Below are 13,251 nucleotides of genomic sequence, written 5' to 3'. Positions count from 1 at the left end.
TGACCTCTGGTAAAGCAGAAGGCTTTTTTGAAAGTTGTAGGTCAGGAGACCAGGGCTAGAATGCAGTCTATTGTTGTTGGGCAGGTTTAAAAGAAGTTAGTGAGCAGTTCGACAAATGGAAGTCTCTTACCTGGGGTCCCTGTTACCATCTTGGCATCCCAAACATCTACGTACAACTACCAATTCTGTGAACACTAATATGCAGCCCAGAGTAAAGGATACAGTCTCTCTTTCTAGATAATTGTAAGATGGTGTTTTAATTTTCTAATACAACAAAAATGTTTTAATTTCTTTTGTTTGAGTTAGCAAAATTTGACTCTAAAATACATTTAAGTACATGCTGATAATATGTAGAGAGTAAATATAAAATCTATACTGGTATGGCTATTTTTGTGCGGAATTTAATGTACTTTATGTAATTTAACACTAAAAGAAACATTTTATATTTAAAAGTATTTTCAAGTTAGAATGTAGTCTTTTGTCAGTCTTATAAACATTCAAAAGCAGAAAAAATCATAGTTAATCAACATAAAACATAGTTTCTTCAAAACAAAAATTAGTTCAAATATTTTAGTTCAAACTTGAGAATATATGTAATCTACAAAAACAGGTATTATAGCATATGATTGTTATCACTTTGCTGATATTCTTGAAGAGGTATAGACTAAGTGATAAATGTAAATCCTAAAATCCTTGAATATTTTAATAGATATAAACAAGCAGACCTCAGAAAGACCAAATGAATGTTGCTTACAGATTTTTCCCTTCAAACAATGCTTACATGAACTGTCTTGAAAATAAGGTTCACTTTTTAGTGAATTAAAAGAGTTAGACAGAAACATTAATAAAAAGTTGAGAGTAAAGTACCTTTCTCTTCTAAATAGTATCATCACTAAATTCAAGGTTCCTTGAGGAGCAACATGCTTTGTGGAACACAAAGCTAATTGCTTTTGTGCTCCAGCCCCCCAAGCAGGACAGATGTTATGCAAATACTTCAGTGTTCATTTTCAGGAAGCAAACCATTGTGGTAAATTTTACAGGGATATTTTCTTTCTTCATACCGCAGTAAACTGACTGATATGGTATGTTAATGTGCAAATTAATTGAAACTTTTTTTTGTAAACCAAACACTGTAAGATTTGAAAGTATAATTTTCTTAAGTATAAAACTTTATTACTTTTAATACAAAATGAAGTAAAATATATAATTAGTACTAACCCCTATGATTTGTGAAAGCATATTATTACTACAGACAATAAAATTCCATCGTGTTGGTTTTCAATGATCAGCATGTAAATGAGGTACCATTCTTTACATGATTATTGTTAGCAATTAAAATGATAAAAGTTCTGTATACTTATGTAGTACCATAAACGTAGATAAATTAAGGAAAAATCATCAATTTCTAGCCATACAATGACCTAAAATTCCATTAACTTGCTAGGGCAGTAGCAGCCCATATCTTTAATTCAGGAGGCTGAATCGAGTGGATCTCTGTGAATTCAAAAACAGCCTGGTCTAGAGATCCAGTGTCAGGAAGACAACAATGTTATAAAGAGAAATCCTGTCTTGAAAACAAAATTTTATCAAGTTTGTTATTATCATTTGTAAATATTCCATCCTTGTGTCAAAAATATCAGTTTTCATTAAATGAGGATTCATACTGAATAGGTAATAATTCTGATATGAATTTTTAGCAACTGGATTTATTTTTTGATACCATAATAAATTGCCTATGATTGCTTAAAGTAATAGAAATGAATGTTGTTTTTTAGATTCTAAATAAAATTCCCTAAAATTATACTATAACCAGGATTGTCTTCCAGGAGGAGAATAAGGTCACAGTTTCTTCCTCTACAGCATCTCAAGGAAGCTGTTTCTCTATGTTTATAGCACTGTGGCAGCTTCTAACTACCAAGGAAGACAATTCCCAACATTTTATCTCAGCTTTGTTTCTTGTCTCTCTGCTCCTATTCAGACTTTGACTTACCTGCTGTTTACTGCCCACTGCCAAGTTATTTGTGGTTACAAAGAAATACTCTACTAATCCAAGTTTATTACCACATCTCAACAGCATTAATTTGATCACATTTTCCTCTTCTCTTCTGTTAAGGGGGGTGAATACTAATCTCTAAAAAGGCTTAGGCAATTGGATATTAGAATGTCAGGTTTTATTTGAAATAAAATATTTGATAATAAAGTAAGATTAATGATTCAAAACAGCTCTGCCTCTAATGGAGAAGGTGCTGCAAAAGATAGAGAGTAGCTGTGTATATTGAGTGGCTCAAAAGCTGAAAAAGAAGGATCAGGATTTCTGTGCTAGTCTGTGCAATATAGGGTCTTCAGGTGACCATGGAGACACAAAGATATTGAAATAAAATAAAGAAAAAGTTATAGACAGAGAAAAAGTCAAAGAGCAGAGATAGAGATGGCCAAATATAGAAACAGATGAAGAAAGAGGTAGTTAAAGAGACAGAGGTACAGAAAGGAGTAGAGAAAGATGGAAAAGGAGAGAAGAGAATTCAGAGATGGAAAATGATACAGATAGAGGCACGGAAAGACAGAGAAAGAGATAGAGGCAGAGAAAGAGAAAGATAGAGATGGAGATAAAGAAAGAGCTAAAGATAAAGAAAGAGATAGAGATAGACACAGAGATGGAGATAGAGATAGAGATAAGTATAAAAAGAAAAAGAAATAAAGACAGAGTTAGAGGGAGATAGAAACAGAGACAAATACAGACAGACAGGATACAGGAGACAAGAATCGATGGATTTTCCCATAGAACATTCGTTTAAAGAATAAATAATTAAAGCCTTGATCTTATATTCCTTCTCTCAGTAACTATGAGGGAATCAAACTATATAATATAGTTTGTCATAATAAGTAAGAAAATCCTAGGTAATTGGCAAAATATTTAAACTGTGGACTTTCTCAAATGGGTACACATTTGGATTTTCAATATCAAATCTAATACAAATGCAAATATTCCTAATGTTAAGCCTTCTATTAACTTTTTTCCTCTTTTTTAATTTAAATTAAAAACAATCTTATTTTACATACCAATCATAGTTCCCTCCCCCTCCTGTACTGCCATGCCTCTCAACAATGCCCCATCCCATCCCCTAACCCCTCATTGTGTGGAACATAAAAATCTGCCACATCATTTGGAGTAGGTCCAAGATGCTCCCCAATGTATATAGGCTGAGAGAAAAGATAGCATAATATAAAAACAGGTGCCAGGAACTTTGTACACTGTCCCTGCAATTTAGGAAGCCCCTGAATTCACTGTCTTGGTCTTCATGTTCAAGTAGAGTGAAGTTCATAAGGAAAGTCCAAAAAGGAAGAATCTGTGGATAAATAAATTTTCAAGGCAATTGTTTCTCTTTCAGTGTAAATTGTCAAGGCAATTGTTTCTCTTTCAGTGTTTTTCTTGTGAGTTTCAAATGTTTGAGTAAACTGATGTGGATTTATTTTTCTTACACATCTTGAATTACATGACTAGCAAATTGTATACTCAGAGACAACAATGTTTAGAATATTTATTTCAGAATATTATTTATTGAATTTACTTTACTTGGATTCAAATATATGGTTCTACATATGTTGCAAAATACTGCCACTCTTATGTATCTCAAAATCTCCAATTACTATTTATTTTGGGAGAAGTTCTTAATCCATTTTCCAGTTGATCCTTAAATACTTTTTCTAGTCTATATAGGTTTTGGACTTGTATTTCACCTGATACAGCCACATAAGTGGTTGGTATTCTTAGGCTCAGAGTATACACATTCTTATTATGATTCTTAATAATAAATAGAAATTACATGAAATTATTGTTTATAGTTTTATGTGTTTCCAACATTGTTTTCTAGAAATTGATAGTTGCATACAAAAAGACCCAACTACAATTTGACGAAAAGTACAATGCTCTAACTGAATTTATAGTGCTGCCTTTCTTGTTCACAATTATAGCTAATCATTAGTATTACTGTAATTTAAATTGCAGAAAGATCTCCTCTTAAAACTACCTATTGTACACAAATATTAAATTGACTTTCAGTAAATAATAATGATTTTATTTATTTTCAGTAGTGAAATGTTTGTTTTTTTTCATATGTTGAATTTGAATATACCTAAACCAACCACACCAAAACCAAAAAAAAAAAAAAAAAAAAAGCTTCAACAGTGATTTTCACTTTGGCTATGGTTCAGCACAGGCATTTTCAGTTTAATCATGTTTCTTTTCACACCCACCAATTAAGCCTCTGTGTTGGATTTTTGAAGGAATAATGGAAATCTGCCTATTGCTCTAGTCATACATATCTCCATACTTCCAGTAGTAATAATATGACACAAGAAAATGGGAACACACTTTCCCCTTGCCTGGTTGTTGACAATACTCATAACTCAATCAGACAAATTCTTTAGTGCATACCTGTAGTACTAGCATTTAATGGACATGACTATAACGTCTAGCTGCTTTAAGAATTTTTATAAAAAATACATAACCACAAAGCTCTCTTTCGACTGCATTTCTCAATACCTATTACATTAACATATGGGACATTATGACTAACAGAACATCACTGAATTACAAGAGGCTCACCTCACTGTTTCTTAAGCATAAGTTATTGTGTAAGCAAGCACTACAGAGTCAAATTCTGACAATATTGTAAGCTGCTGATATGTGAACTAAGAGTTGGTTTTCCAAAATGATATCACACTTTGACCTATGAAGAGAAAAATTGTAGAACATTAGAATACATCATAAATAGAAAATAAAACTAAATTTAGAAATAATCTTTATTTTAGGGTGGTTTAGAAAGAATTTACAAGGAATATGACTCTTCTTAATGACCTTTCACTTCTAGTGAGTATTAAAACATTTTCTTTAATAATGATATTAATCAATTATAAAATCCAGAGTACTGTGATAGACCATTTGGAAGGCCTCCTCATGTTTTGATATGTTCATAAATCAAAGAACTTCTAAATAGCAATAAAATTAAGTAGAAGGAAATAATTGATTTAAATTTCCTAAATCTGCATTGTTATTCTAATGCATGATGGCATAATTTCCCTTGATTGAAATAAAGTGTTTCTAATTTCATACCAATTTTCTAAAAGTATATCTAAAGGTATGCATCTTTTAAACTAATGAAAGTAATCATCAAAAGTGCTTATATATATGCTTAAGTAATATATTATTAGTAAGTTCAAATTAAAATACATGACATATCACTAATATTTCTTTTCTGAAACATTGAACAAGAAATGTGAGTACACATACACACAGGCCAAATGGCTTTCTTTTTCAAAGGAACAGAAAACAAGGAAATAGGGAGCATATAATTTTTAGCAAACAAACAAACAAACAAACAAAAAACAAATTAAATGCTAGCTCAACATTTGTAAGGGTTAATCATGGTGGAATGTGGTGATATCTTTCCTGAACAAATAAAGCCTTTCTTGGGGTCAGAGAATGTAGTTTGCTACTAACTAGCCATGGAGGAAGGGACATCTATACAGACAAACAGAAAGTGATGTAGCTGAAACAGGATACAAGCAAGGAGAAACAGGAAATCACTCTCTTCTCCACTGAGATGCTTAGGATACAAGGTGTGCTGTGGTTTGCTCCTTCTCTCTTCTCTAAGCATTTCCCTTTTTATCTGACTCTGGCTTTTTATTATACAGACCAGTTAAGAACTCCTTTTAGTAGACGACTCCATTGATTAATATTAACCAAGAAACAACCCTCCATTATGGCTTACTGAGCACCAGATTAATACAACACAAGCACCAATTTTTTTGTGGACTCAGCCTCAACAAATTTGATGACAGTTATTGGTGGCCTACATTATAAAAGCCAGTTTAACAAATCCTGTTTGTAATGTGGATTCTTTTAGCTCTAGTCTTGATTAATACAGTAGTTACTAAACATTCTCTATAACCACCAACATTTGCATTTCCTGAATACATTCAATACACATAATTCAAAATTTCAAGATTTCCTTTATAACTAAATTGGAAAATTCACATGGAACAAACAAGTCATCTCATGTTCTTTTTGTTTATCCTTTTCACTTAACTTTCCATTCAGATACTCATAGCACTTTAAGTCACTTCTCAAATACAAACCATTTCTTCTTAAATGAGGTCAAGTGTATTGGAATCAATCAAGAAATGCCAACCATGGAGAGTCAAGAAATAAGAACTAGAAAGAAGAGGCCTGGACTCTCTCTCCAATAAGATAAGACTACATGAAATAATTTAGATTAATAAGTATGGGTTAATACTCAAGACAGACCTAGCCATTAAAAAATGCTAGTAACAGGCCAATAGCTTTATAATTAACACAGTGTCTCTGTGTATTATTTGGGATTGATGTGGCTCTGGGATCAGGTTTGTGTGGAAACTGCTCTTAAAAAAATGGTGCTTGCAATGTGGGTACTATCAACTTCAACGTAAAATTTAACAAAAGCTTAAGAAAGGATATTAAAATCAAAATAACAGAGACTAACAAGTTTTCTTGATAGCAGCATTTTTTTCTGTTGGGTTCTGTTTTGCTAGAGACAAGCAGAGATTTTCATCGCTATTTAAAGTGGTTTCCTATTTTGGCATAAGTGACAAAAAAACCACAAGACTCTTGTAGAGACCTTGTTAACAATGGATTGGTGTGTATGAGAGCTAGCTATTGCATTAACCACATTTCCAAGCTGACAGCATGCAGCTGGATGGCAGCATAAACCAAGGTGGTGAACACAGCTCTCAGTGCTGGATGTAAATGAACCCCCACCATCTTGGATAGATGGAGGCTAAAACAACTGTGGCTTTCATTCAAGCAATGCTGTTTTTAGCAGAAAAAAAAAGAGTCATGGCTGAAAAAGATGAATATTTACAGTAAAGAAAAAGATGAATATTTACGGTAAAGAAAGATTCAGATAAAGAAAAACCTCTAAAGGTTTACAGAGTGTTTAAAAATATACATAGAATTGGGAGAGAAAAAGAATCATGATAAAGTGGTTTAAAAAAAAAAAAGAGAGAGAGAGTAGCTGGGTGTGGTGTCACACACCTTTAATTCCAGTACTCTGGAGGCAGAGGCAAGCAAATCTATTTGATTTAAAAGTGAACCTGGTGTACAGAGTGAATTTCAGGGCAGTCAAAGTTACACAGAGAAACCCTGTCTCAATAAATTTAAAAAATAGAAGTAAAAGAAATAAAGAAGTATAAAAGCCACATAAAACAATGGAAAATACACAGAGTCTGGATGATATATGCTATTGTGTTGTCTTTGAATTACTCAATTGTCAAGGATGGAACAACTACTAAAATACATTGATTATAAATGCTGCTGAATTAACCAAATTTCTATATTTTAAAAATGCTTTAACTTCCAAATTTATGTCTGAGGACAGGTTATTGGGGAAAAGAATTTCTATTTTTTTTTTCCACAAAAAAATAAAGAAAGAAAAGAAAAGTTATGGATTCCTTTCAGATCAACATGCTTTGATAAAACAAGAACCCCAGAAACAGTGTCCTAGGTGATCCAACATTGAAGACATTCAAAAGAGCTGGGACAAGGCAGCCTTACAGACCACTAGAGCGAGGATTTCTGCTTATTCTTAGATTCCCCATGGCAGCACCCCTACCAACAGGAAGCACTTGGGAAAATAATGATGCCCAAATTTTCAAGTATTGTTGTAAATGTTTGTTTTCATTTAAATGGGGTTGTTTATAAATAGTTAATGATCACAACCAATCTCTTTTTAAAGTTAAAAAGGAGATTAGGATATAGAAATGAATACTCTGTTTTGGAATGGATTTTCACTAACTGATATAATTTAAGGTTACTTTTGTGACATGTATATTTCTTCTTTTGTTTAGGTATTATTTTTATATTGCTCATTTTAAAATGTAATATATAATTAAGTAGAGATTATAGACAGTTACCTATGATAGTCAAAACATACACTTAAGTTAGTTAGGTTTTCTACATATACAGAGATATATTTCAAACGTTTATGCATTCTTCAAACGTTTCAAAGACCTACAGAATATGGCATTTAAAATGGTTTACAGTTTTTCTTGACAGTGAAATATAGCTGCTCCTGGCAACACAAGCTGTGTCTGAAAGGAAGATGGACATGGAATAAACTAGTTATGGAGTTTGCCTCCAATATGGCAACTTTAGCAATTTGGGCAAGGTATTATTTTTGTATGAACTGCTTGATTTTATGCTATATAGACTGGACATGCAGGAACTACAGAAAAGTGACTGCTGAAACAAGATGGACATTCCTACAAGGTTCCTGCTTCATGCAAGAGTCTGCCAGACAGTCTAAAGGCCACAGAGAAAAGTGACTGATAAACTGCCAGTACATGTGGACAGTTTAACGTTTCCTGCTTTACTATGGCCTATAGGCTAAAGATGGGACTTTCAGAAGAACTTCAGGTGACTGACCAGGCAACAAGATGTTTCTGTCACTTCTAGGGTTTATATACTATCCTTCTGTGGTCTTTGAGGGAGTTGAAGATAGATGGTTATGGTTATAGTTTTTATTAGTTAGGATTAAAGATAAGCTACATATAAGACTTTTGATTCACAAAAGATAGAATAGATAATGGAATATTCTCTTGAATTCTTGCTAAATCTTAATTAACTTTATATTGTTAATTTTGGTTCCTATTTGATAACTGTTTTGTTATATATTTTACTATGTTAAAGATAAAACACTTCTTTTATACAGTAAACAGTAGATGATGGGACATATTATACTGTAAATATCTTTCTTTTATTGGTTAACAAATAAAGCACTTTTGGCAAAAAAGGAAGGCAAGATGGGGGGGCTAGCAGAAAAGGATTCAGGGAGATGTAGTAAAGGATTGTTCAAGATGTGAGGAGTTGTGAGAAGAGGTCTGGACCCTCTCTCCAGTCAGATAAAACCATGTGGAAACACATAGATTAAGAGAAATGGGTTAATATTTAAGACAGAGGTAGCTAATAAGAAACACTAGCAATAGGCCAGCAGCTTTATAAAAAAGAAAAGAAAAAAGAAATGCCAACTACATAGATAATAGATGAAGTATTACAGAACATAATTTTTGCAGCTCCAATCAAACTAAGCATCAATGATCACATGTCATGATGAGGGTGCATTCTGGTGAGATGTTCGCTATTGTTTTAGGAAAAGAGTAGTGAATAAATATCATTCCATGCTCACCATTTTTGTTGTTCATGGGTGTACTAGCAAGGTAGGCATGACACCGTTTGAAGATGTAAGACTTGAACAAGCAAGACACAAATGGACATGTGAACACAGAATCTCAGATGAACCAAACTCATATGTGACATGGAGGGGGATATTCAAAGGGAAATAAGTCAAGTAAATGAAATATGGATGAGTAAGTAATGTGGAGAGTTGAAGAGAATAATCTTCTCCACGAAAGTGTTCTCCAACATCCTATTCAGCACCAACTACTAAGCCATGAAATTATATAAGTATAGGTAGCATTGCACAGAATGGACATACTAGATTTATGTATATATAAATGTGTGTGACATGTGGTGAGTGTGTCTGTGTCTGTGTATACAGCAGCAATTAATGAAACATTGGCCAGATGTCATGAATTTGAGAAAGAAAGTCAATGGTTAATTAGGGCATTTTGAATAGATTGAGTGTAGAAAAGGGTAAGAGAAAAAAATAACTTTTGAAAGTTTATGTACATAGAGAACTCAGAAGTCATTTAGTGTAAACAACACAATTTAAGGAAAAAAGTAATATATTTTCAATTTATATCTGTTAAGAAATGAAAAGACAGTTCTCTTCAAAAGTGTCACTGAGTATTTATGCTAAATTTTAGGACAGTCCCCAAGCACAGGAGTAGTTCAACAAAAACAAAAATTACTACATGCTTTTGTTCAGTTTTTTCCTGTTGAATTTTTGTTTCTTTGTTTTTAAAGTCTGGATTTGTTTTGGTAATTTTAGTGGGAAAGGGAAGGGGGAGGAAGAACCACTAGTTGGATAGCAGGGGGAATGGAAAGGATCTTGGAGAAGTTACTGGAGGGGAAAGATTATGAACAATATTTACGGTATAAGAAAAATATGATGAGACTTCTCTGAGCAACTCTGAACAAAGGATATTTGCCTATCCACGCGGGACCACTCGTAATTTCCTCCTGCCTGGTCTCTGACCCCACCTCCAGTACTCTACTGGAGTCCTAGACACCTCCCAGAGATCCGCCTATCTCTCCAGGTCCACTCTGAGTACCTGCTGGCAAGATCCTTGACCCCCAAATCTGGGCCTCTGCTAAAGAAAGAAGCCTCAGCATGAGACTTCCAGTTTCAGGTGAGATCCAACTGTCCTGCAAAACCTTCCCAAGTTTCAGCTCCGCTTTTGTGTTCTTCTGCCAGCCATTGGCTACAGCCACTGGTTCATGGCATCTTCTACTGGATCCTCAGCCCTGACCTCATCCTTGGTTTCATGTGTGCAGAGAGACCTCCTAGAGTGCTTGGATCACCCAGAGCTACAGATATTGAATCTCTGACTCACATAAGCCCATCAGGGAAGTACAATAGAGAAGGGGAGACTCCACCAACACCTACTGGAAGAAACTATGGGAAGAAAGGAATACAAGAAAGCACTTAACAACAGAAAGACAAGCATGACACCACCAGAATCTAGGGTATCTACACCAACTAGAACGGACCACAACAATAAAGCAGAGGAAGCAGAAGGGAATGACTTAAATATTACCATCATAAAAATGATAGAGGCGCAAAAAAGAAGATGTGAGAAAATCCAGTAAAGAAATGGAGGAAAAAACAAACAAAAAAGTATAAGAAATTAACAAATTCCTTTAGGAAAGTACAGAAAGCGAAGAAAAAACAATTAAGCAGGTGAAGGAAACAGTTGAAGATTTGAAAACTGAAATTGAGAAAATAAAGGCAACACAAACCAAAGGAATGCTGGAAAAGAAAAACTGGGCCAAAGATCAGGAACTGCAGACAAAAGCATAACCAACAGAATTCAAGAGATGGAAGACAATCACAGGCACAGAAGATAAACTAGAGTAAATAGATTCATTGACCAAAGAAAATCATATATCCAACAAATCCTTAACACAAAACAACCAGGAAATGTGGAACACCATGAAAAAGCCAAACATAACAATAATAGGCATAGAGGAAGCTGAGGAAGCCGGGCTCAAAGGTTCTGAAAAAATATTCGACAAAATCATCGAGGAAAACTTTCCAAATCTGAATAAGGACATGCCGATGAAAGTACAAGAAGCATACCGAACCCCAAATAGACTGGACCAAACAAAAAAACAAAACAAAACAAAAAAAACAAAACAAAAAACAAAAACAAAAACCTCAACATATAATAATCAAAATACCTAGCATAAAGTATAAAGAAAGAATATTAAGAGCAGTGAAATAAAAAGGACAGGTAACATATAAAAGAAGACCTATCAAAATTACAACTGACTTCTCCATGGAAAACCATAAATGCCAGAAGGTCCTGGATAGATGTTCTAAAAGTATTAAGAGAACATGGATGCTAGCATAGGCTACTATATCCAGGAAAATTCTCAATCACTATAGATGGAGAAAACAAGATATTTAACGACACAACCAGATTTTCCCAATATGTATCTACAAATCTAGCCCTATAGAAATTATTGGAAATAAAACTCCAACCCAAGGAAGGTAACTACGCCCACAAAAAATGTAGGCAACAGATAATCTAACTACACCAGAAACCAAGGGTAAAGCAGAACTAATATATTCACAATACCACTGCCAACAACAAACCTAACTCAAACAAGCATCAACAATCAATGGTCCTTACTCACCCTCAACATTAATAGTCTTAACTCACCTACAAAAAGACACAGGCTAACAGAATGGATAAGAAGATAGACTCCATCCTTCTGCTGCATAAAAGGAATACATCTAAGGTTCAAATATAGACATTACCTCAGGGTAAAGGGTTGGGAAAATATTTTCCAATCAAATGGAAATAAGAAGCAAGCAGGCATAGCTATCCTAATATCTAGCAACTTAGACTTCAAACCAAAATTAGTCAAAAGAGATGAAGACGATAATTTCATATTCATCGCAGGAGAAAACCATCAACACAAAGTCTCAGTTCTGAACATCTATGGCCCTAATACAAAGTCACCCACATTCATAAAAGAAACACTACTAAAACTCAAAGCTCATATAAAATCTCACACACTTGTAGTGGGAGACTTCAATACACCACTCTCAACATTAGACTGGACCACAAATCAGAAACTCAACAAAGAAACAAAAGAATTAACAGAAGTTATGTCTCAACTCAGGTTAATAGACATTTATAGAACATTCCATCTAATGACAAAAGAATATACCTTCTTCTCTGCTCCACATGGAACCTTCTCTAAAATCGACCACATACTAGGTGACATAAGAAACCTCAACAGATACAACAGATACAAGAGAATAGGAATAGTCCCCTGTATCTTATCCGACCACCATGCTTTAAAATTGGAATTCAACAATAACACAAATAGCAGAAAATCTGCAAACTCATGGAAACTGAACAATGTGCAATTGTACCACTCCTGGGTCAAAGGAGAAATAAAGAAAGAAATTAAGTACTTTCTAATATTGAATGAGAATGAGGATACAACATACCCGAACTTATGGGACACCTTGAAAGCAGTGCTACGAGGGAACTTCATTGAAATAAGTGCCCATATGAAGAAAACAGAGGATAGTCACATATGAGAATTAACATTGCAACTGAAAGCCATAGAACAGAGAGAAGTGAATGTACCCTGTAGGCACAGACGCCAGGAAATAATCAACTTGAGAGCTGAAATCAACAAAATAGAAACCAGGAAAACAATACAAAAAATGAATGCAATTAAGAGTTGGTATTTTGAGAAAATCAACAAGATAGACATACCTTTATCCAAACTAATAAAAAAGCAGAGAGAACAAGCAAGTTAACAAAATCAGAAATGAAAAGGGGAACATAACAACAGACACAGAGGAAATCCAGACAATTTTCAGGTCATACTTTGAATATCTGTATGCCACAAAAGTTGAAAATTGAAAGGAAATGGACAAATTTGTGGATAACTATCACTTACCAAAATTAAATCAAGAACAGTCTTAAATAGATCTATAACCAGCAATGAAATAGAAGCCGTCATTGAAAGCCTGCCAACCAAAAAAACTCCAGGGCCAGATGGATTCA

This window comes from Phodopus roborovskii, unplaced genomic scaffold (assembly GCF_943737965.1).
Source record: "Phodopus roborovskii unplaced genomic scaffold, PHOROB, whole genome shotgun sequence".
Taxonomy (NCBI): Eukaryota; Metazoa; Chordata; class Mammalia; order Rodentia; family Cricetidae; genus Phodopus; species Phodopus roborovskii.
Note: the sequence above shows the minus strand (reverse complement) of the source record.